Below are 24,821 nucleotides of genomic sequence, written 5' to 3'. Positions count from 1 at the left end.
TTGTTTGCTATGGGAATTCTGAAGTGTGTACTCTAAATATGCCTTTTTTTCTCTTCTGATGGAGGAAGAAGTGAAATTTCTCAACTGCCTGTAATATTCAAGATGAGCAGGTTGTCGACTCCTTCTATACCTCTTGAGAGCTTTGTCACGCATTCTTTGCATCAATCTGATATTATCAGTAATCCATGGGGTGTGATTTTGTTTCTTTTTCGCGAAATACGAGGTTTTCTGTGGTGCATGCTTATCAGCCAATAACAAAATATTATCATTGATGAAATTAATTTTATCATCAATTGATTGAATATCGTAAATATGATCCCAAGGTATATTTTCAAGGTCACTTTGAAAACTGTTCAGATTGATGTCATTGAAATTTCTATAAGTATATTTTTTCAAAGAACGAGGCATCATATTTAACTGCAATGAGCAAGAAATAACGAAGTGATCAGCTATGTCAGCATCGCTCACGTCAGCACTCACAATTTCAAAATTAGTAAAGAGTAAATCTATAAGAGAGACACTATTTTCAGAAACCCGGGTGGGGCCATCAATTCTCTGTATCAAATTAACCGTGTCGGTAATTGCTCTTAGGTCACTTGATAGCTCAGAATTCGAGTCTAAAAAATTTATATTGAAGTCGCCAGTACATATTATCTTATCATAATCTGTAAATATATTAATAAGAGTATCCTCGAACTTATTCAGGAAACACATACTATCTGAGTTGGGTGGTCTATATACAATACCTAGAGCATACTTTACTCCTTCTATTTTTACCTCAAGCCATAGCTGTTCTAAAAACTCCAGAGTATCTTTCAGAATAACCTTGATATCTAATCCATCTCTTATATATACAGCAGTCCCTCCACCCCTTCTGACCAGCCGATCATTTCTCACTAGTTTGTATCCTTCAATTGAAACTGCAGCACAAGATATGCCTGGATGTAACCATGTCTCAGAAATACCGATTATGTCATAGCCATTATCATTAATGTGAACATGTAACGCATTTGAATGAGGTACCAACGATCGCACATTCACATGTGCAACGGATAAAAGTGTAGCCATTTGAGATACGGAGAGAGAGAGAAAGGAGGAGAAAAAAAAATGTTAGTATAAAGCAAATATAATAACAGTGCGAGAAATCCTCTGCAGAAATTATAAACAGAATGATGAATGTTTTAACAACGAGAATGAAGCAATGAAGCAAATTTAAATCCAAGCAGTTGTGCACTTCAGTTGTTTTTAGTTCTACTGCGTGTGGTTACTTTTCCACCATTGGTTAACAGTCGCGAATTGAAATTGCCTTTACTCTGATTTTGGTTGACGTGGCCTTTTCTTCCTGAGGAGGGGTCTGTCGAATCAGAGGTACCGCCGCTTGCTGTTCCTAAGACTCCAGATACTACACCATCATTCAATTGTTGAGCCGTATATTTCTGACCTTCTATAATCAAGTTATATCCTCTGATAGTTGCATGTAGATTTTGTTCACGTGCACGTTTCATGTGATCCTTTAAAATCTTCAATTGGTCTCTATCCTCCTGAGACATATCACATATTCTCTTTCCCGCATCTTGCGTGTCTCAGCCTTGCTATCGCTTCGCATTCACAGAGCACATGCACTGCGGTTTCTTCCTCTTCTTAACAGAACCCGCATTGGGTATCTTCTGTCGGACTCATGTTGCTCATATGCTATCTGAGTCGGCTATGCCCCGTTACTAGACCCACCACTACCCTTATAACCTCACGGTTGTGATTTAGCAAGTCTTGCGTGAATCTGGACGATGGTTTCTTTATGAACTCATTTACCTGCCTCATTTCTGTGAGCTTCCTTTATCGATTCGGCTTGCATCCATTCGCTTTGGCTTCCCCGCAGAAGGGTTCTAGGCTAATCAAAGCCTTGGATGCGCCTTCACGGGCTAGAACATCGGCCTCCTCATTGCCCTTGTGACCCTAATGACCGGGTACCCAAGCTGGGTACCCAGCTCATTTCGAGTCTTGAGAAGACTCGAAATGAGCTGAGGGCCTTAATAGCCTGGCTGTGGGAGAAAACGGCAATTCCTGTTTATTTTCCCTATATAGTGTTCGATGACCGCTACTTCTGCTTCTGTATATACCGGCTCCCACTCCTTCTTGGGTCTTTGAGCCATTTGTATACCAAGTTTCTTCCGCTTTTACCGGTGGGCCGTCTTTCCTCTCCTCTCTACTTGGTATGATGATTTTGAAATCTCTTTGAAAGTTGTACTGCGGAACTGTGTTATCCACGGGCATTCCTAGTATTGGATCTGCTTTCAGTTCATTGTGTACCGTCAAGTATTCTGCTCCGTGTGACTGGCTGATTGGGGTTTGCCCCTGCATTAGCCTGTGTGACACCAGCCGAGCTTCTCTTTGTATGTAGATGTGCAATGGTGGAAGTTCAAGTAGGACCTCAAGTGCTGCAATTGGCGAAACTTAGGCACGCCAGCCTTTGTATGCCGTCAGCCACCCAGTCTTTACAATGTTATCATGAATCTCACTACCCTTGTATACAGGGTGTCCCTGGACTTCCTCTTTTCCTCTCGGGAATGTATAGATGGGGTCAAAATATCACCAGTACTTCATATAACTTTTTTTCTTAAAATCCTTCGTTACCAAGTAACGGGCCCTCGAAGTTACAAAATGAAAAATGTTTTTCTTTGATAACTTTTCAAGTGAATATTCAAAATCATCCAAATTCTGGTAATTGACTAAACAAATGAATTCCTTCGATGAGCTTTCATGCAGGAGTAGTTGTTTTGCTACAAAGTCAGGAACGGACTACCCCCGATGGTCCTCACCCCAAAACTTTGAAATGACAGATATTTTTCAATATTTTTTAACAAAATAAGGTTAATTGGACAATTTTATGAATGAAAGTACTCGTGTGGAAAGTCGATCGGAACAACGAGTCTTGATAAAAATGTAGTTTCACTCGACGACATCAAACCCGCTCGTCCACCATTATTTGAAATGAATAATTATCAAAGCAGAAATAATAATGATAACGTTAATTCAACAACATTTATCCTGAGATGTCTACCATTATTCGAAAATATTAGTTTTTAAGGAAAATGGAAATGATAGGTAAAATGTTCATAACGAATTTTTATAATGCAAACACGTTTAACTAACGAAACTCAAGAGCCTCAAGAGCAAACAGAAATGAAAAATCCGCTACAGAAACTGCTCGATATGACCACCTTCTCTCTCTATACATTTTCTTAGTCTGCGAAGACACCCTCTCTGTACTTGAAATAGCATTCCAGGGTCGTTTCGTATGGCTTCACAATGTAATGTTATTCTATTCAACAATGCATCTCTTGTGTGAATAGGTGTAGCGTAAACAAGGCTTTTTAGATACCCCCACAGAAAGAAATCCAATGGATTTAAATCCGGAGACCGCGATAGCCATGAATATGGCCCACCTCTACCAATCCATCTATTGTGGAAAATATGGTTCAGATGGTCACGCACAATCAAACTAAAATGAGGAGGAGCGCCATCATGCATAAACCACATATCTCTTCGGGTTTGCAATGGAACATGTTCCAAAAGTCCATTCAAATCGTTCTGAATGAACTCCAAATAACGTTCTCCATTCAATCGGTCCTGTAGAACGAATGGTCCTATAAGATGGTTTCCTATGATACCAGCCCAAACATTCACGTTGAATTTCCGTTGGTGTTTGGTTTGCAATATCCCATGGGGATTTTCTTCGGCCCATATATGGAGATTATGAGAGTTGATAACTCCATCTCTACTGAAACCTGCTTCATCAGTGAATAAAACTCGATTAATAAAAATCATATCCTCTCTTTGCCTATCCATGAACCAATTGGCATATTCCAGTCGTGCTGGAAAATCTTGAGGTGTCATGGCATGTACCTTCTGGATGTGAAATGGGTGGAGCAGTTGTTCCCTAATTATTCTATGAATAGTGGACTTGGATGTATGGAACTGTTCTGATAGATTTCTGATGCTCATTGAAGGATCATCAGCGACGGCTTCCAAAATATTTTCCTCCAATACAACGGTACGTACAGTCCTAGGAGCGCCCTCACCACCTCGTTTTGGCAAAACTGTACCTACAATAATATCGAAATAAAACAACGTGCTCAAATTAATTATCAATTATTACATACCTGTCTCCCTCAAGCTGCGATCGACACGCTCGAATGTTTCTCTTGACGGTACCGTTCGATTGGGAAAATGCTCGGAATACAGACGACGAGCTTCTGCAGCATTACAAAATGCTCGTCCATAAAATACATGCATATCTGCATATTCATTGAATGTAAACTGTTCGGCCATATCAAAAAAATTCAAAATATCCTATAGAATATTGACAATACAATGATAGTCATATGACAACGCACCACTCAACAAAACAAAATCGCATTCCAGTTTCTCATTTTTTATCAAAACTTTCTAAAAGGTTTTTTTGTCAACATCTGTGAAAGAAATGGAACATAATTATTCCCTGGATATTTTTCACCTGATCATGTGCAGCCGTTTTTGTAGTTCATTCGTTTGCTTTTTATTAGTATAGTAAATATTTTTTCCGATGTGCGTTTTTTCAGCTAAATTTAGATTCGTGTTAAAGAATTTCTCCCATAAAATTATAATTATCAGTGAAACTCCTCAACAGTTTAGCTGTGAAGAAGAATTTGAAACATTCGAATGTTGAGTTTCATGAGATTCAGATAACTGATCAACACGAAACGTGATTATTCCACACGTATTATGTACATACAAAATATGGAATGAATTCGATATTTCATAGTAGAGTAGCTTGTTAGTTTAAAAACACCACGAATCTACAGAACTTGATATTTCTTTTGAAAAAATATCTGCTATCACAATTGTGACTTAAACTTCCATATAGGTACTGTACTTTTTGTTTACGACTTCATTTTAGAATACTTTGTATTATTCCTGTTATAAATGTTGTTGAATTAACGTTATCATTATTATTTCTGCTTTGATAATTATTCATTTCAAATAATGGTGGACGAGCGGGTTTGATGTCGTCGAGTAGAACTACATTTTTATCAAGACTCGTTGCTCCGATCGACTTTCCACACGTGTACTTTTATTCATAAAATTATCCAAGTAACCTTATTTTGTTGAAAAATATTGAAAAATATCTGTCATTTCAAAGTTTTGGGGTGTGGACCATCGGGGGTAGTCCGTTCCTGACTTTGTAGCAAAACAACTGACTCCTGCATGGAAGCTCATCGACGGAATTCATTTGTTTAGTCAATTACCAAAATTTGGATGATTTTGAATATTCACTTGAAAAGTTACCAAAGAAAAATATTTTTCATTTTGTAACTTCGAGGGCCCGTAACTTGGTTACGAAGACTTTTAGGAAAAAAAGTTATATGAAGTACTGGTGATATTTTGACCCCATCTATACATTCCCGAGAGGAAAAGAGGAAGTCCAGGGACACCCTGTATAACTAGAATGTCATTTTTGAGTTCAGCCCCCAATTTTTCCCGCACATTTTGCAGATTTCACCCTGGCCTTAAGTGCCGTTTTTTGGATATGGAGGTTCCACGTGAGCCTGTGATCGTAAGTCATACAAAATATTTGACTTCCGTGGCCGTGACTTCAGTCCTCTCATTACTCTTTTCCTTGTGAACACGACGACAGTGGTTTTTTGGGCATTCACTTAGAGGTTCTCATGCTCGCACCATCTGCCGACGATGTTCAAGGCTCTTTGCATGCGCCGAGATGACGCCTGCAAATTTCCCTTTTGTGACTATAACCAGATCGTCAGCATATCCCAGGCAATATATGCCTTTTTCAGATAGCTTTATGAGGAGATAGTCTACTAGGGTTGCCCATAGCAATGGCGATAGTACGCCTCCTTGTAGGCATCCATTCTCTGCTCTCATCTGTATGCTAGCCTCTCCTAGAGTGGTGTATATCATCCTTCTTTCTAGGCTGGCTTTTATCCATCGACACACGACAGCTGGTACTCCTCTTCTTCCTAGTGCGTCTATAAGTGACTCCGTGGAGACATTATTAAAAGCGCCTTCGACGTCTAGAAAGGCAGCTACTGCTGTCGACCAGCGCTTAATCTATCGATTTCCTAGGCTGGTACGCACTAAGGGCACCAAAAAGTCTTTCCTTCAACGTTTCGTCTCTTATGTATCGGTCCAGTAACCTTTACGATAAGTCCCTTACCGTCCAGTGTAGTACCTTCATAAGTTTTAATTAGGGTAGTATAAATCATATTTAGTATTATAGGTAGTAGTACAGTTAATTGAAATGTTATATAATGATACACTCTTGAAGACAACACAAATTATTCAGACAATCCCAAACGCTAACATCATTAGAGGACAAGTAATGATACGCCTCCGTATTCAGTATTTGTATGTCTTGCAAGAGCTGTAGTGGGGGTTACATTGAAAATGAGTTTGTGCGCATGAGGCGGGCTCGCCATCACGTTTGGCGCTTGCTGTAGTGAACTTTGAAAATGATGCAAATTTAAGACGGCCGCCGCTACAAAATTGCGAATTCATTTATTTTTCACAATTACCTCAATATGGCTTGTTTGAAGGTAGTTGACAATGTTTCGTGGTGAATTTCATTTCATATTAGACTTCCATTATCTAATATGATATGAATGTATCATTAATAACGATGAAAATAAGAACAATAAAAATCAATTAGCGCACTGGGGCGACTTCATTGATTCCAGTGGCGCATTTGCTTTTTCAGCTGCAGGAAAATCCGGAAAAACCTTCATCACCACATCATCTGAAGATCTTGATCTGCCAATGTCCTCTCTCTCATAAAACCGAATGTTGGGTGTCTCTAGAGGCTCCAATAGCTTTAATACACCGCCAGAACACTTCGTGACACGACTATCGTCAAACTCAAACCAGTCAGTTTCGTCTTTGACCAAGGCGTAATAATGACCAAATTCAACGCCAGAACCACAGTGAACAATGACTGCATGAATATTATAATAGTGGTCTGTTAGATTGAATTGTTCATCCATTTCGAACCTTCCAAAGAGTTTCTTGCTTTCGTCAGAGATTGAGTCTTGTTTAAAGATCATCAGTGTTATTATTAGATTGACTGGTGCCTAGGTTATACTTGTTTCTTTATAACAGTCAGTTAGTTTGGCGCATGTTTGGCAATACAGTCGAGCATCACCTGTTGAAAATTCCATTTTCAGATGATTTAACAATAAGCTCTGCACGGACTGGTTATTAGTCATATTAGGAAAAGCTAGACGAAGTTCCAAAATTCACATAAGTTTTTTCTACCTCTTACACTACAAAGTAAACAAGTGAAGATTTTTCCAGCAGCAGATTCACAAACACAAGACGAGATGGAGTGTACGGAATCATTCAATGAAAATTAAAAAATTATCTGAAAATAACAATTATATTGAGCAGAAAACCCTGAAATTGAATTACAATAAAATAAAAAAGTTATCAAAAAAATTGAAAGTTGAACAATTATAATTAATTGAAAATTAAAAGATGGATGCATGAATAGGTTGAATGGAAATAATACATCAATTTTCTAACCAGGTGATATATTGGTGTGTCGCATTCAGATAGGATTCAAAAACTCTATTCTTTGATTCTGTATTCATGAAAAAGTTATAGAGAATTCTGGACATTTAATAAACTCCCAAGTGATAAATAAAAACATATGTAATGGAATAGTTCACGAAACAAAGTTATTTGAATGGCCTTATTGGTATGAACGACGAAAGAAAACCCAATATTTCATAACTGACAGCTGGATTATCTGACTGAAAGCTGTTGGATAACAAAAACTTATTCCGCTCACGTAATATTATTGTATAAAGTTGGAAATAGAGGGCAACTGAGGAACTGTGAGTCAAATGGATGATGTACCAGGTGGTTCAGCTCACACAGATATTCTTCTAGATTTTAGAAAAGAAAATATGGAGTAATAAATGGAGGAATTGCGTATATCATCCTTAGAACCCAACGCCATGGACGCGCATATGACATTTTCAAACTCTCTAATATAAGCAAGAGAAGGAAAAAAAGAGGATATTCCAAATGGTTATAATATAGATGATGATTTTTATAATACCAAGATGTCGCGTGAAAATCACATAATAGAAAGAGTTATCAATGAAATTTTCAATGCTTCAAATAGATCTAGAGGATAGGTTGAATATCTCGTTGTATAAAAATCAGTTTTTTTGTAAGATGTTTGCCTACATAATACATGGGCTGGAAAGTCTCAGGCCTACCACATATATGGCTCTACTCTAATTACATTCATCGCTTTTTCAGTAAGTATCAATCTTCAAAAGGAAGCTGTTGAATCTATGCAGGATGTGTGAACAGGAAGATGAAACTGTCAAGCATGTCTTATGCGAGTGTCCCGAGTTATCCTCATTGAGAGAGTGTGTGTTCGGCGAGTTTTGGCCTACACCTGTCGATATAACGATCCCTTTGGGGAACTGGCCGAAACCTAATTGTAATCAGCCTACCTCTGGTAATGCGGGGCTCTGCTAGAGGTGACCACCTCTTCCGCAACGACAGTAATGTCGCTGCACCTTCCAAAACCTTCGCGAAGGCCACTGTGAGACACCTCAAGGTTGCCAAAGAGAGTGTGTGTTCGGCGAGTCTTGACCTACACCTGCCAATATGAAGGAGATGTCTCCTAGTGACCTGTCCACCTTCCTGGAAAGGACAGGGTGGACGATGACCTAAGAGGACAACTCTTCGGGAGAATGTACTATGGGCCACATGTGGCCTTAGTACTGTGGGCCTACACCCACCCTCCCTACTCTACAGATTCAGCGAACATTCAGCGAACAACTGTCATGTTTTGTTGTTTTATATTTCTATATATATTTGTTTTTAGTTATACATGGACGTCTTTCTTGTTACTGTATGTAAATGTTTATTGTTATGATTTCATACTGTTCAACAAGTGAAATAAATATTATATCATTATTATTATTATTATCACCTCATTACGGAATCAAAACGATCGTCATCTGAGTGAAGAGCAGCTGGTAAAATCCGTACAAAGCGCCCGAAAGCACATCAATCGGCTGGAAAGTTTTTGGCCTCGGCCTCTGTGTGTTGAGATGTGCATGCTGTAATATTCATCGAATATCTTGAAAAAGGAAATACCATCAACAGAGAATATTACATAGCGTCATTGGAGCGTTTGAAAAGCAAAATACCATCAACAGTGAATATTATATATCGTTATTGAAGGCTGAAATTGTGGAAAAACGATCCCATTTGAAAAAAAAGAAGTGCTGCTTCATTATTGCATCATAAATCAATGAAAACGATGGCAAAATTTCATGAAATGTGCTTCAAATTGCTCCTGCATATACCATATTCGCCAAATATGACTACTAGCGACTACTGACTATTCGCAGATCTCAAAAAAATACTCCGCAATAAGGAATTCAGCTCTAATGGAGAAGTCACTGCTGAAACTGAGGCCTTTTCAGTTCAGGTGTTACATAGAAATTACACATTGAGTGTACGAAACCAATGTCGGCATAACAGAAATTGAAATGTTTTTGGCCTAGAAGCTGCCACAAAAAGGAATGTATCGAAAAACAATACTTTTGTTTCTCTACGAATAGGTGTGTGCTGGAAATGACTGATTATTTGTTACAAAATGTGATACGCTATATAATTAACTGTTGAAGAGTACTGGCATATCTCATACCATCGAACTCATTCTGGAAAAAATGATACACGATTGATTTATAATAAAACCAAACCAAATATACCAATAAGGAATGTCATCGAAGAAAATAACGCCACTAAAGGTCTGTGACGGATCTGACTGCTATAGAATTAGAAGAATACAGTATTTTGACAGTGGCCAAAGTTTGAATGTCAGGAATCATGAAGAAATATTTGCCAGCTGTATACTACTATAGATACCATGGTCCCGTCAATACCCAGACGGACAGATACAACAACTTGTTCAACATCTAGTATTTCAAAAGTCACCAACATCATTGACATATTTCACTTTTCTCAACTTCTTTAATATCTGTCGAGGAAGTTTGGAAAGAAAACGAACCAAGAAAACGACAAGTTGTGATTGTTTTCTTTTCTGTTCTTAGGACAGGTGGATTGTTGCCACCAGAACATCAAGTTAGTATTAGTGCAATATTTAGCTCTTTTTTCACCAGACAGAGTTATGAAATGGATATTACTGACTTATAATCTTTTGTGGAAAATACATTGGATTCATGCATTAACTCAATGAGGAGAACTAGAAGTTCTCAGTTTCAGTTTTTCATCAAAATATCGCAACAGCACCTTAGATTACTTCACCAATTTATAGTTCTATGAGCTAATTGATAATTGAGACGTGCTGAAAACTGCCTTCTCTCAGATTTCCATATCCTGAAATGATTCCGACTCGTAAAATTTTAATTAGAAACAATATTAATGAGTTCTCAACCCACTCGTGTATTTCATGAAATACGGAGTATCAGACTTCATTGGACTGTATTCAAGGAATAACGTTTTCAATTATTGCAGTAACATTAAACCAAGCCTTTATGTATGAACAGTCAAAGTATCTCCAGGTAATGAAACGCAAAATTGCCTAATGGTTCTAATTACGTTCACAAAATGATTTCTATACGAACAAGATCACTGCTTTTTCATAAAGACGAAGTTAGTTGAAGTTCAATGATTTTGTTTCGTGAAAAAACATGTTCACAGATGTATTCTTAATGTATCTTTGTTTCGCGACAGCAAGATTCATTTTATAATTCAAGACTGAAAGAAATCTGAAGAGAGTTCAAGAGAGCTGAATAATGGAACTGGTGCAATTATCGAAAATCTCTAACAGGTCAATCAGGCCAACAGGCAAAACAGACTTAATAAATGACAACCAATTTGAAAGATGTAGATTCCACAAGATGGCCGTTATCAATTGTCAGAATTCGGAAGTTCCTGTTGAAAGACTCTGTAGTGCTTCTGATGAGAGAATTATTATTATTCACATTCAAATATATTTTCCTGCAATGATAAATATGTCACATTTTGAAATTTTAATATAATGATTATAATTACTCAATCAATAGAAAACTGTGGTTAAACTATCAAAGCATCTTTGGTTTTCTATATGGGAGGAAGTGAGAAGAACTCTGTTGATGTATTGAGATCCTCTCCACCTCTGGCGGACAATGAATCTAATGATAATTCTTTTTCCATGTCAAACTCAAACATTTTCCGCTAACCTCACCCTTTTGAGGAAAGACAATCCTCACAAGTCGAAAGTTGGACGATAAACAAGGTCTTACCATGCAACATGCGATTCCTATCATGGAGTATCATCAAGTGAGTGTCACCAAATTACTTTTCAGTATCGCCTATTCTGATAGTTTGTCCATGTATCTCAATAACTGCAACGGGCTGTTTGAAGTAATAATAATAACATTAACATTTTCTGTCTAACAGATTTCAGTTTCCCTTCACAGGGCAATATCATAGAACAACGAATATAGGGGGAAACGGTACTTCTAAGAAACAGACGACTTGAAATGAAGGAAAATGCAATCAAATGAATTATTTCACATCACATGTTCAATTTACTTCGAACTATCACGAAATGAATCACAATTGTTACAAAACCCATTGAAAATATTACACATTGTGTTGATTGGTGATTTCGTGGAGACATTAGTCCTCTGACTACCTACGGTATTATGAGGCTCAGCAAATAGAACAATCAATAAAATTATGAATCAGTGAAGACATGAGATGGAGGCTAAGTATCTTCTAAAATCCAAACTTTCAAATATGAATCTGTCAAGCATCAACTGGTGGTCGGTCCTCCGCTTTGTATGTTCCGGCAACTTTGAAAGTCAAATACTTGGGGAACTTTTCTTTCCTTCGTAACAATACGCCTGATATAGTGAAGACCGTATATAGTTGAACAATATTTTAACTTTTCTTCAACTCAAAGTCAACTTCAACTCTCAATTATATATGGTGTTAAAGACAATAATGTTAATAACACTTCTGCAGTTATTATAGAATGCGGAATATTACTAATCAATCGACTGCAGATGAAGCAGAGATCGAACGAGAGGAGTGCCTTGATCAGTGTTTTTCTATAAATATTGTAGATATACGTTGTCATAGCAATGCATACAACTTTCCAAATGACAAACATCGCAAACAATCAGTTGTTACTTTTTCAATGAGTAGCATACTAGTTGTTTCTATTTGCTCTTCTTTTTTTAACAAAACAAACTACGGAAAGACATAAATCATCAAAATAATTCCATATTTTACACAAACAAAATGAATGACGTCAGTGATCTACTTTTCTTTATGAATAATATACACTAAAAGGAAATAACATTTCCAAGTTCCACCAAAATCGAACGAGGGATATTCAGAATCTTAATACAAAATGAAAGTTCCTGTAACTTATGAAAACAATGCGTCTCCGGACATATATTTATATAATCTTTTACATTCAGTGTAATTATTTTTGTCTCTTCTTCAAACCTGTATAATCCCATAATATCATGTTCAATCACCCATTTTCTCTGGAAATAGATATGCAAAACTGGATATAATAAGGTCGGGACACACGTGTCCACTGGCAGCATTGATTAATTCGTAGGATGCCAAATCGGAAAGCAATTGTCTTGGCAAATTGTCACTTACTATTTGGCAATGAACGTTACTATTATTATCATGTCTCAAACCTAGAGAAAGTTCACTCGGTTCCTCATAGTTGGCAGCTACTCTGAATTCTGAATATCTGTCAACGTGATTCCACTGTCTGTCATTTATTCATGTAACAATAGTAATATTCATACATCACAGTTTTGAAATATTTCGATTTCAATTAGTAGATTACTCCCAATGAAAATGTGAAAACTGCTTGGAATTATGTCATGTGTTTTTGTAGTTCCATATATCAATAAATAAGTATTCCACTGTGTCGTGATATACAGGGTGTGACATAAGTACGTCAAAATATTCAAGTGGCGTACTCCTGACGCAATTAAAAAAAAGTCTGTATAAACTTGTGCCCGAAAATGTCTCCGGAATTTTTTGACGTAGGAAATCAAAATTTCGTATTAATTTCCATGTTAAATCTAGAGGGCGTTGTGTGCGCTGTCAATATTTATTTCAAATTGAAGAATCAGTCTCACTGGAACGTGAGAAAATGTCAGCCAAAAATATAAATTTCTGAAGCCAGGTTTCATTTGCAAACCTGGACTTGAGATTGAATATACTATCCTTCAGAAATAAATATATTTCATCACGAAGCTAACATCTTGTTGGCAAATTACTGGAGAGCGCAATAATTGAGAAAAATCTCAATCTTCAATAGTAAACCAGTATAATAATTTAGGTTCGCAGGCAATTTACAAATCGAGAAAGTGGTTGGTAAGTATTGAGTCTCATCAGCATTTGCATTGTTATTTTGCTCCACGGCAAGGCCCGGCTCACCCAAAACACTGTCATACCCCTCGCCAGCCGACTACAATATTTTCAAGCACTTCAATAACTTTCTCACCGGTAGAACCTTCGCCAATCAGGGACAGGCAAAAACGGCCTTCCTCGACTTCATCGAATACTGAGCGTACAATTTTCATGCTGACGGATTTAATAATTATCCACCGAGTTATCCAACAGTTAAAATTGACAACACGTTGAATAAAAATATTCCTTTCGTTGGAATTAATTTGAACGATTAAACACGAAACAGTAATAGATTGTCAAACCTTTTGAGAAAGTTTTCCAGATCAATTTTCATCATTTATTCTGCCAGTGTAAGTTGAAATAATGAAGGTACAAAAACAAATATCAGAATACTTGTAATTACCAAAAATCATATTTCATTTCTTTCAATGCTTCACAAAGAGAACATTTTAATTATCAAAATGTTAGCATCCGATGCTTTCTAAGGATTGTTTTTATCATCATTCTTGAGCAGGAGGTAGAAATTTCGAGTAATAATTCATCATTCTCAAAGTCTATTGAATTATTATTGATTATTAGTTAGGAGTGGGTGTTTCTGAATGATCGTAAGGTGAAATTTCGTGAAATGTATTCGAATCCAAGGTCAAATCGAGTTCAAATCGTAGGCAATTTTCCAATTTCAATATTTAGAAGACAATAGAGTTTAGAGAAACTTCTTTGTAACCACATCAACTATTTGAAGGAATGAAAAATACATATGTATTTTCTATTCTTTGACTGACAAAGACACTTTCCGTTCGAAACATGCGCTCAATTTGAGATTTAACTCAATATTTTCTGGACAAAACTTACGTAAAAGTGGTTGGAAACTCCGGCTCGTCGTTGCGGAAAATGTCTGAGATTTTGGAATGGTGTCCAAAGGCAATTCAATAATGTTGTAGATAGAATCAATAGTTTCTTCGAGCAACTCGATTTTCTTTCAGGAACTTGCTATGTCCGTATTCATAATATGTTTTTGAAAGTCGATGCATTGTATTCATTCGAAACTATCAATTTATTCAAATAAGTCTGAAATTTAAACAGGGCAAACCCCTATCATGCAAGACATGTTTCGCTAACCAAGTTAGCATCATCAGGGAATAACCAAATTTTGACCGTCTCTTTGAACTGAGATTAGAAGTTTTCATGTTTGTGAAAGAAAAAAATCATGATATGAAAAAAATGGTTTGCTGATGAAGAATGGTTGTCAAGATTGGCTTACCTAGCTGACATTTTTGACAAACTCAACACGCTGAACTTGAGACTTCAGGGACCAGCCTTCACAGCCAGTGACAAAATATTCGTATTGCTTCCCCATTGTTTTCCAGGGGAGTCAATGAACTCTAAAATATAGAAATAATGTAAAAGATTCTATTACATTATTTCTATATGTTAATCAATAATAGATTTCACGTACATGAATGGCATTTCTTCTGGATTCCATTCTCTCCAGAAATATCTTGCAAGAGATTTTTTCTGGAGAGTTCATTGACTCCCCTGGAAAACAATAGGAAAGCAATACGAATATATTGAAACCAGGATGAGCATTGACACATCCATTAATAAACGTTCTCTCTGTTAATGGCTGGCTTGTTTCTCTGTGACACTAAAAATCAATGATGGAATATAAGAACTTGGGTTGAAAATTATCTGCTGGCTGTTTCTTAGCAGGCTGTGTTTTGATGTAATCAATTTCATGGTTGGGGCAAAGTGTCACTGCCAAAGTGATTTTTCATCCTTATAATCAATCAGTCTCTGTTATTAGACAAAAGTAAATAACAATGTGTCGATAAAGATAGAAGATAGGAAGATAAAAATAATTATTTCAGGAATTGTTATCCGAACTAGGACATATCTTACTCTTTGAATACTACATAGGAGAATATTCATATGATAGAACCGAAATTTCAATAGCAATTTATGAAATGAGTGTTTAAAGTAAGGTTTCATTTTGTGAGTGAAGAATTTCACGAACTACTTACTTACTTTTAACACAAATATCATACAAAGTGTTTGTACAATTGTCCTGCTTTCATAATAAAATAGATAAATATAATATATATTCAAAAACACATTTTGACATCTCTTGTTAGTTAACTATTTTCACGTTATCGCATTTGCTGTGAAGTAGCCGTGTCAGGTGACGCCGAATCACATGGTTACTAACAAACAGTATTGTTTACAGCTCACGCGTTTTATTTACAATCACATTTGAAGTTCTTGCTGGTGTTTGATGTCTTGCTTAATGAAGAACAATAGTGAGGAATTCTCTATTCCTGACGATATTGCAAAAAGAGCTTCAATTGAATTGTTACCAAAAAAATTGGCTTAGCAGTACGACATCGCATATTCTAATTTTCTTAGCTGGTATAGACTTGAAAACGTCAAAGGAAATTTCAGTGAAATCGTCTTCTTAGCCTAGCTAGAAGAGAAATAAAAAGTATGATACTCGTCAACTTTGTGGAGCAAGTTTTCAATGATGAATTCGAGTACGCTCGTTAAAAATGGTGGTAATACAAGCAAATATTTCAAGGCGATAGCATTTCCAAAGCGGAAATATGAAAGTAATAGGACCAAAAAATCACGTTAGAACAAGTCCAGAGGTTCATGAATGAGGCGCCAAATAAAAAATATTTGATGATAAAAGTTGATACTATTTTCGAAATATATGGAGCCTGCTGGTATGAAAAGCTGTGCCATTTATTAATAGAAGACTTTAAATTAAATGTTAAATCATTGATTGTTCAAATTCCAAATACAAAAACGAGAATAGTTCGTTCTTTTTGCATTGTTGGAAAAAACATTGACTTTTTTAATAAATACGTTGCATTACGCCCTGCTGTTATCAATCATCGACTTTTTTTCTGAAATACTCAAATTATAAATGCAGTGCCAACCCAGTTGGTATAAACACGTTTGGAAAAATGCCCTTCACCATTGCCGAATTTCTGAACCTCCCGGAACCAAAAGAAAATACAGGACACTGTTTCAGAAGATCTTATGCCTCTTTGCTAGCAGAATCAGGGCAAATATAACAAATATCAAGATGCACGGTGGTTGGGAGTCTACAACAGTAGCTGAGGGTTACATCGATCAATCTATTTCTTATAAAAAGGCTACTGTTGAAAGAATTATCCCAACCGCTAGCTCCAGCGTTACAGCTTCGTTCTCTTCACTTCAAGAATTGAATATTGCCCATGAAATTGTCAACTCAGCTAGTTTAAGTATTTCACAAAGCTCTTCAACATCGCAAGGTATCAATATCAGCAGTTGTTCTATTTGTACTTTTCTATTAATGTTCATGAATAATAATAATAATGTTATTAATGTTACATTTGTTACAGAATTTAATTGTATCTATAACTATTGTTCATAATAAAACTTCTTTGAAAATTGAATAATTATTTTTTGTTTATTGCTATTTGGTCGAAAAAAATTATGTTAAAAACACTTTCAACACTAGTGTCAAAAATATGTTTAACACGTTACATTGCAAACATCATCTTTTAATACTCTTAACAACCATTAAAAATGACAGTTGTACAAAAATATTATTTTAGGAAATTGTTATCCGAACTAGGAGATATTTTACTCTTTGAATAATACAAATGATAATATTTACATGATAAAACCGAACATTTGGAATCTATTTTGACGAATTTCTCCGCGAGATATAGATATAAGTTACATCCTATTCTAGGTAATACCTTGAATTAGTTGAACAATTCAGCGTCACTTTCTCTCCAACTACCATTCTCTCTTTCCACCAGTTTTCCTTCCTTTCAACTATCTCTACTATTATTAAACAATAACACCTCAAACTATATATATATATATATATATATATATATATATATATATATATATATATAATATATAATAGTGTGTTTCTTTGAATACGAAAATATTCATAGCAGAAAAAAAAATCAATTTCATCGGTAACCATTCGAGAAATACCAACTTCCCGGCCACTGTTTTCTTTGGAAAACTAGCATTTTTCCAGCCAAGTCCGAGAAGTACGAGTGTTACTGAACGAGAATTCATAGAAGGCTAGAAGAAAAATGAAACCGACATTTTTCTCTTCTACACCATAAGTGATTCTATCGAAATCAAAAAGATTTCAAAAAATTATAGTCGCATGCAACAGCATGTTGGAGAATGAAGTTTAAACTCTGAAGCCGAATGAAAAAGAAAGTATTTGTAGAAGAAGCGTGTGGTATATGAGATCCTGAGATCACAGGCAACAAACAAGTTGAGAAAATCGTTTGGATACAGCTCAATAAACATACATTCATGCATTAAAATGAAACAAAAAGCATACACTTTGTTTTATTTAAATTTCAAGATAGAAAGTGCCGAATAAAAAACAATATAGAAAGATTACCAGTACATTCAGGTGTACACAGCTATCAAAAATATTTGAAAGGAAAATTGAAAAAAAAACTATCATTCAAAACTTCTTTTTGATTCCCAAAGTGACAGACTGATGGTTGGGAATCATGAATCTCAAACATCCCGTATGCGACATGAAAAGTAGGTATATTGGTCAGATCAAACGCAATATTTGACCTTGTTTCAAAGAGGACATGAGGCATATTCAATTTCGTAGATGAGAATAGGTTTCAAAAAGATTTCACAATGCTGGCCCTCCTTATCTTGGATGCATTGTATATCTCACACTGCCAGTTTTTTTCAGTTCTTAACGTTATTCCCAGACCAGTCTCCAAGTCACTTTAGGATTTATGAATGCCCCAATAGCTTAAAAAATATGACGAACAGGAGTACCCAATTACAGGAAATGCTATTAGTACAGAGTATATATGAAATAAATATTAAAAATAATGGAATATAGAAATGTATAAAAGTAAATGTTAAAACAAAATATATATAAAATATTCATATACGTAGAATTTCAAAAAGAAATGAAAAATTGAGTATATAACACAAAAAGTTACAAATCATGCAATGTAGCAGTAATGAGACAAATGTTATTTATAGTATAATTAAAAGTTATTGTGGATACATGATACCAAGGCGTTTAGACATAAGTATTTTAGGAACGTTTTTTGGTAGTCGTAAACTGGATTCCATAACATAGAGCCATACTCTAACTTAGATCTGACATACGCAAAATATAACAATTTTGAGCTGGCAATACTTTTAAAGCAGTTATATTCCTTATATGTATTATTGATTGAATAATCGTACATTAAAGTTCGCTTTTTTGTTGTGATTATTTTACATTTGGTTACGTTCAGTTGTAGACGATTATTATTTCATGAAAGTTTGATTACATCTAATTCATGTTGTACACATTGGCAGTAAGTAATGTCATCAATTTTATAATACTGTTTCAGTTCGTCTGTAAATAGTAGGCTAGGAATATTCAAAGAGGTTGCCAAATCATTAATAAAAGTAAAAAATAAAAGAGGTCCAAGATTAGAACCTTGTGGTACTGAGCCGATTTGAAAAATGTATATTCTAGGAATTGTTTTCTGTTAACTAGATATGATTCAATTAGAGTAAGCAGTTGGTAAGAGACTCCCAATTTTGTCAATTTGCTGAGAAGAACATAATGGTCTATAATGGCTTAGTTGAAGCTTAGAGATTATCTTAGAAATAGATCAGTAACACCTTCCTCGCGTCGAGGAGGGTGTTACAGTTCTGGTGAATGACGTAAGTGTTTTTGTCGAATTCTGTCTCCGCTAGACTTTCGATTCTACCTTTCATAAATGTATGGTTTTAGAAATCAACATCACTGCTTCGAAACTAGAAATGAGATTCACTGATGGACTAAAATGGATGAACCTGTTTATGGTGTAATGAAATATGTGCCCGTTCGACCGTTCTGATCTGCCGACACCCGATCACGTCATATTGTGTGAAATTCGCATCAGCCTATTGAAACGTAGGCTTGACATGTGTCCCGGTGGAATTATTTATGTTGATATGATGATATCGTAATCGCTTATGTATCAGGCAAAATGATCCTTCATGTAGGGATTTTCATGTGTTGCTTCACTGGGCGATGTTTAGAATTAAATACATGATGTGAATAATTTATGGTGGAAATTCTTCAGAGTATCCCTCTTTCATTCAAAGTTTTATTTCTATTACATTTATTACAAGTTCAAAACCACTTTCATTACATTTTCAGTATCTTACCTGTTAGAGTACAATTCTATGTCAATTGTCATGCATGCGAAACCCATAAGAAGCTTTTGCTGTTCTATGATGAGTATGTTGGTAGGAAAGTGAAGTGTAATATGACAGAAGAACACAACTTGAATAAATATGTAGGGAATATGGAGTAATTATTGTCACATGATGCAAAAGTGGAATGCTAAAACTCTGCATTCAACGTTACTCACGTAACTCAATCAAATTTTCTTCTTAATTTTCAGACACGAAACCACAGAAAAAAGAGTATGAGTACATATAACTAATATGTGTTTTGTACCCTTTCATGAGTAAAATCATGCCAAATGTTATCAGTAAGTTTTGATAGTACGTTTCCCTAGATCTCGAGGGTTTTTTTCGAAAACTAGTGAGAGTTGGGATATCAAAGCTTTAAAAATAACATTCCATTTATATTGTTCAATTTTATTTGTCAAATTCAGCGTCCAATTGAAATTGAGTTGCATAAGAGGTTAGGTGACAACAGATGAATCAACATTTTGAAAATTCTTTGAAAATTCCTTTCCAATCAAGCATTTTTATCATATTTTTGAGCTAGTTAGCATCCTATCACATCTGAACTACTGCTACAGAAATTGGAACGATATGGCGTGAGAGGGACTGCTCACAAGTTAATTAAATCATACCTGCAAGGCAGAATTCAACGAGCTATTGTTGACGTCACTGTGAGTGAACCACGGAAAATAGAGCAAGGTGTCCCTCAAGGATCTATACTCGGACCACTTTTCTTCATCATTTTTGCGAATGACTTGTTCCACTGTTTTCAACAACTCTCATCAGTACACGTGGTAACATATGCGGATGATACAAGTTTCCTTTTAACAGAGAAAGACTCGGCAACTCTATCAGTTCTTACTGGAAAGGTATACCAGCAAATTATAACATGGGCAAGAAAAAATCACCTGAAACTAAATATAACTAAAACTGTTCTGATGAAATTTACTATGGTTACAAATGAGTCAGAGATTTTCAGTATATATGAGGATGATGATTTTCATGTAGAATCCTCTAAAGAAACTGAATTATTAGGCATCACAGTTGATTACAGACTCACTTGGACACCACATATCGACTCACTTTGTGAAAAGCTACGTTAAAATTGTTAAGCGTTAAGATTCTTGTCTAACTACTGTAATGCTGAAATCTTGTTGAGTCTGTACTATGCTACTATTCATTGTCATTTGCAATACGGGATTTTGAATTGGGGTACGGGATCGTCCGTGGAAAGGATTTTCATATTACAAAAGTCGGCAGTCCGAATAATTGCTAAACTTGGATGGAGAGAGTCATGCAGGAGCTCTTTCAAAAAGCTGAAACTTCTTACGGTTGTTGAGATATATGTTTATGAAATATGTATTTCTGTTTATAATAACAAATCAAGTTTTTTATCGAACAAGAAAACTCATGATTATCCAACTCGCTCTGGAAATTTGCTAGTACCTCGATCACATCGAACAGCCCTCTACCAGAAAATCCATTTTTATCTCGGACCGAAAATTTTCAACAAATCAGACGTAAATATAAAGGCAGCCCCTAATATAAATAATCTTAAATTAGGATTGAAAACTTTTTTAATTGAAAAAAATTGCTACTCCTTTTTATCGATGATTTTATCCCTCTCCATGTTATTTGTGTTTCTTGTTCATTTGGCAAATCATTTGTAAATACCTATAGTTTTTTCTTTTTTGAGCTGACGTTTTCCTTGTTATTGTATATTGGAAGATTTGTTTTTTTCATCTTTTTTCCATTGTACTTTTCAACAAGTGAAATATTTGATAATGAATAAATAAATCTTAATGACAATAAGGTCCTCTTGACCTTATAACTGTGGTAAGGACAACAGCGTAATCATTTCATTTCGTTCAGAAGATATCAAAAATTATGTACCTATTACGGTGCGACCGATTGCATGAAAAGCCAATCGATAAGCTTTATTTTCATGGAGTGCAAGGCAAACAATTTGTATCTTCTTCAACAATGTCTCGAAACCGTTAACAAAATGGTGAGGAACTATGAACTGGATATATTCAGTATAACAGAAAAACAACTCCTTCGAATGCTCAAATGTGTCTTGAATTTTTTTACGGTCATTTTATTATTTGTTGTTTTATATTGTTATATTTTTTATCGATTTTAACTGTATCAATGGTACTTAATGAATACTATATGTAAGGAACTTTAAAAAAAGCTGTACATCATGTAAGTGAAAACCATTCTATTTATTGTTCAGTATAAATAAATTTCTATTCTATTCTATTCTGAATCTGTTCAGTGAAACTCTCACAATGAAATGTTTCTTGAATAAATTGTAAAATATTGCTTGTTTCTTGTACTAACCATCTGCAAAGTTGGAAATATATCTAATTTCCATCATTGTGATAGACAGTTTCAATTCTAATTCATTGATATTAATAATATATTATTGAATTTTCAACCTTTCGAGAACAAAATTCTCAGTCATTACTAACAGTAGAATTATTCACAGTAATATCCTTTTGAAGAATGCAAGATAAAAATATGAAATTAAAGTGAAGTAGCGAACAAACTTCTAAAACATCAATGAAGGAAAAGGTTTAAACATTTTTTCTTTCAGTAGACAGTAGATACATTTTTTGTTCAATTTTTTCTGCCTGGTGCGTGATTCGAAATTGTGAGTTTTCACAGAAATACCTCTGCATTATTCATAGTTGTTAAGTTACTGGATGATAATGAATAGTATCATCTTTATAACTAACAAATCTTTAAATTTCAAAATCATGAATCAATTTGATTTCGATATTCTGTACATTCCAGTTATCAGATTATTCCGATAGTCCAGACAGTCTCCAATGTTTATATATTACTAATAATTTCGAAATGACAAGCTTCGTTAACGTTCAACACATATTTTGATGGCAAAAAAATGTTAGAGATTCAAGCAATTTATTGAAAAAAATCGATAAATGATCCTAAAATTTTCATGAAGGAATTATCACATAAAAAATACCTCTTTATCAATAAAACAAAACACCATTCATCACAGAATTTACAAAAATTCACCTTTAAAAATGCGGTCTTCTTTCCGTCAATCAAAATCAACTGGAATCCGGCATACCAAGAACAAAAACCACAGAAAAAATCTGCAGAAATCCCGGAAAAGTTCACTGTGTGACAGGTGTTTGAGAACGTGCTTTTCGAATGGGGAGACCGACGCGCGTCCAGACGATGCAACCGACGCTTACCTACTGCCTGGAACAGCGACTGATTAGATCGAGGCCGGCACCGCCAGTAGATACAGGGTGCTAAGGAGTTCTCAGTTTTTACGTCGACCCTAACACGCTTGCTTGAGATCATTATACTGGCAGTACAGCACTTTTTTCTAAAAATTAAGGTAAATATTCGTTTTGAGGACACCCGGCGATTTTAAAAAAATTTTTGCGTGTATTTTGATGCGTAGATTACAAATCCGAAAGGAAGAAGCGGCGCTCCCCATTTACAAAGTTACGGCCCTTCAAAGTTCTGAAAGGGGCAACTTTTCAGCCTTCTTTTTCACAAAATAAATTATTTTTAAACACAAGCATCTATTCACTAGGTCACCTTTACACTCTATTCCTCCTTCTTTGACACTCTTCACTTCAATAATCAACATTTTTCTTATAAAAAACTTAATTTGAAAACGAATGCTTCTCCTGACATTGGTGACATTATTCTATTTTTAGGTTAGTTAGGTACTAGTGACATTTCAGAAAAAAGCGGTTGGTATTTGCCGCTGCCTACTATTTCAAATACGTAATACACCACCAAAAACCAATTTACGATCTAAACAATGAAGGTAAAAAACATTTGAATTACTTTAGGAATATGGACTGCATCAGTCATACCAACCACGCCATTAACCTTAAAAACGTAAAATAAGCTAAGCATAAGCTATATAGGTATGGAGTTCGGGGTTTGACACTTGATTTACTTCGAGACTATCTATCAGAGAGAACACAAAGAGTAAAGATAAACGAAGAACTTAGTGATTTCTCAACAATTACCGCCGGTGTACCACAGGGTACTGTATTAGGACCTATTCTATTCTTGGTATACATAAATAGTATTAGTAAAATTAAAAACTTTCAGGGACATATTATATCCTACGCTGACGAAGACATTATCTTCTCAGGGGACTCATGGCAAGGAGTCTACAGAAAAGCGAAAAATCAAATGAAAAAGATGAAAGCATGGCTCGATTATAATCTTCTTAGCCTAAACGTTGGAAAAACAAAATTTATGACAATCACTTCAACAAAAAGCGACCAACCAAATGAAAAGTTTTTGAAGATACATAAAATAAATTGCGCTCAAAATATCTGCCAATGTCCTACGATCGAAAAATCGATTAAACTTAAATATTTAGGAGTCATAATTGACCAGCATTTACGATGGGATGAGCATACGCAGTATATGATCAAGAGACTAAGGCAACTCATTCACAAATTTTACTCCCTGAGAGATATCCTAACCCGTAAGAACATGCTTACCTTATATTATGCACTGGCAGAGTCTGTTCTTAAGTATTGCACTACAGCATGGGGAGGAACGTTTGAAAAAAATTTAGGAGGTTTACAAATAATGCAAAACACATTACTGAAAATTATTTGTAAGAAGGACCGTTTATTTTCCACAAAAAAGCTGTATGAAGAAATCAATTTATTCAACATCAGAAGTCTCTACTCTTACTCTTGTTTAATATGGATATTTCATAACAAAGTAAATGACCAAAGTTCAACTATTGAAAAAGAGACCAGATCTGTTATAAAAAGGTCGATCCATCTACCTTTATTCAAAAAAAATCATTCACAGAAATCTGTATATTACTTTGGCCCAATTTTCAATTTACTACCACCCGAGTCCAGGAATATTATAGACATAAAGAAATACAAAATTGCTATAAAATCATTTCTACGCTACAATCAACTTATTATTGAAAAATTATATTGAACACATATACTTGAAAGCTCCATTCTTCAGAAATATCAAATGTATATAAAATGTCTGACAGAATAAAAATCTCCTTTTAAAAAAAGGGATACCTATCACAACACAAGCGCATTTGCGCTTAGGTGAAAGGTCCCAATATATGAAAG

General features: G+C 35.2%; 1 protein-coding gene across 6 annotated transcripts in view; it reads right to left on the bottom strand.

Moving 5' to 3' along the window:
- The window catches only part of LOC111509630 (pseudouridylate synthase RPUSD2), a 321,032-nt gene extending 298,081 nt beyond the window's left edge, over positions 1-22,951 (bottom strand). For 5 of the 6 annotated variants that reach the window (XM_074169317.1, XM_074169319.1, XM_074169316.1 and 2 more), the window contains exon 1: positions 22,750-22,950. The gene's annotated coding sequence lies outside the window, so the exon portion shown is untranslated. Of the gene's footprint in view, positions 1-22,749 lie in introns of all 6 variants that reach the window. The other variant, XM_074169320.1, reaches the window with a different exon arrangement.
- Between the last annotated feature and the right edge of the window lie 1,870 nt (positions 22,952-24,821).

The sequence above is a fragment of the Leptinotarsa decemlineata genome, unplaced genomic scaffold, assembly GCF_025532065.1.
Source record: "Leptinotarsa decemlineata unplaced genomic scaffold, Ldec_3_MD MMD2_P_RNA_scaffold_5, whole genome shotgun sequence".
Classification (NCBI taxonomy): Eukaryota; Metazoa; Arthropoda; class Insecta; order Coleoptera; family Chrysomelidae; genus Leptinotarsa; species Leptinotarsa decemlineata.
Note: the sequence above shows the minus strand (reverse complement) of the source record. Positions and strands in the feature narration are given on the sequence as shown.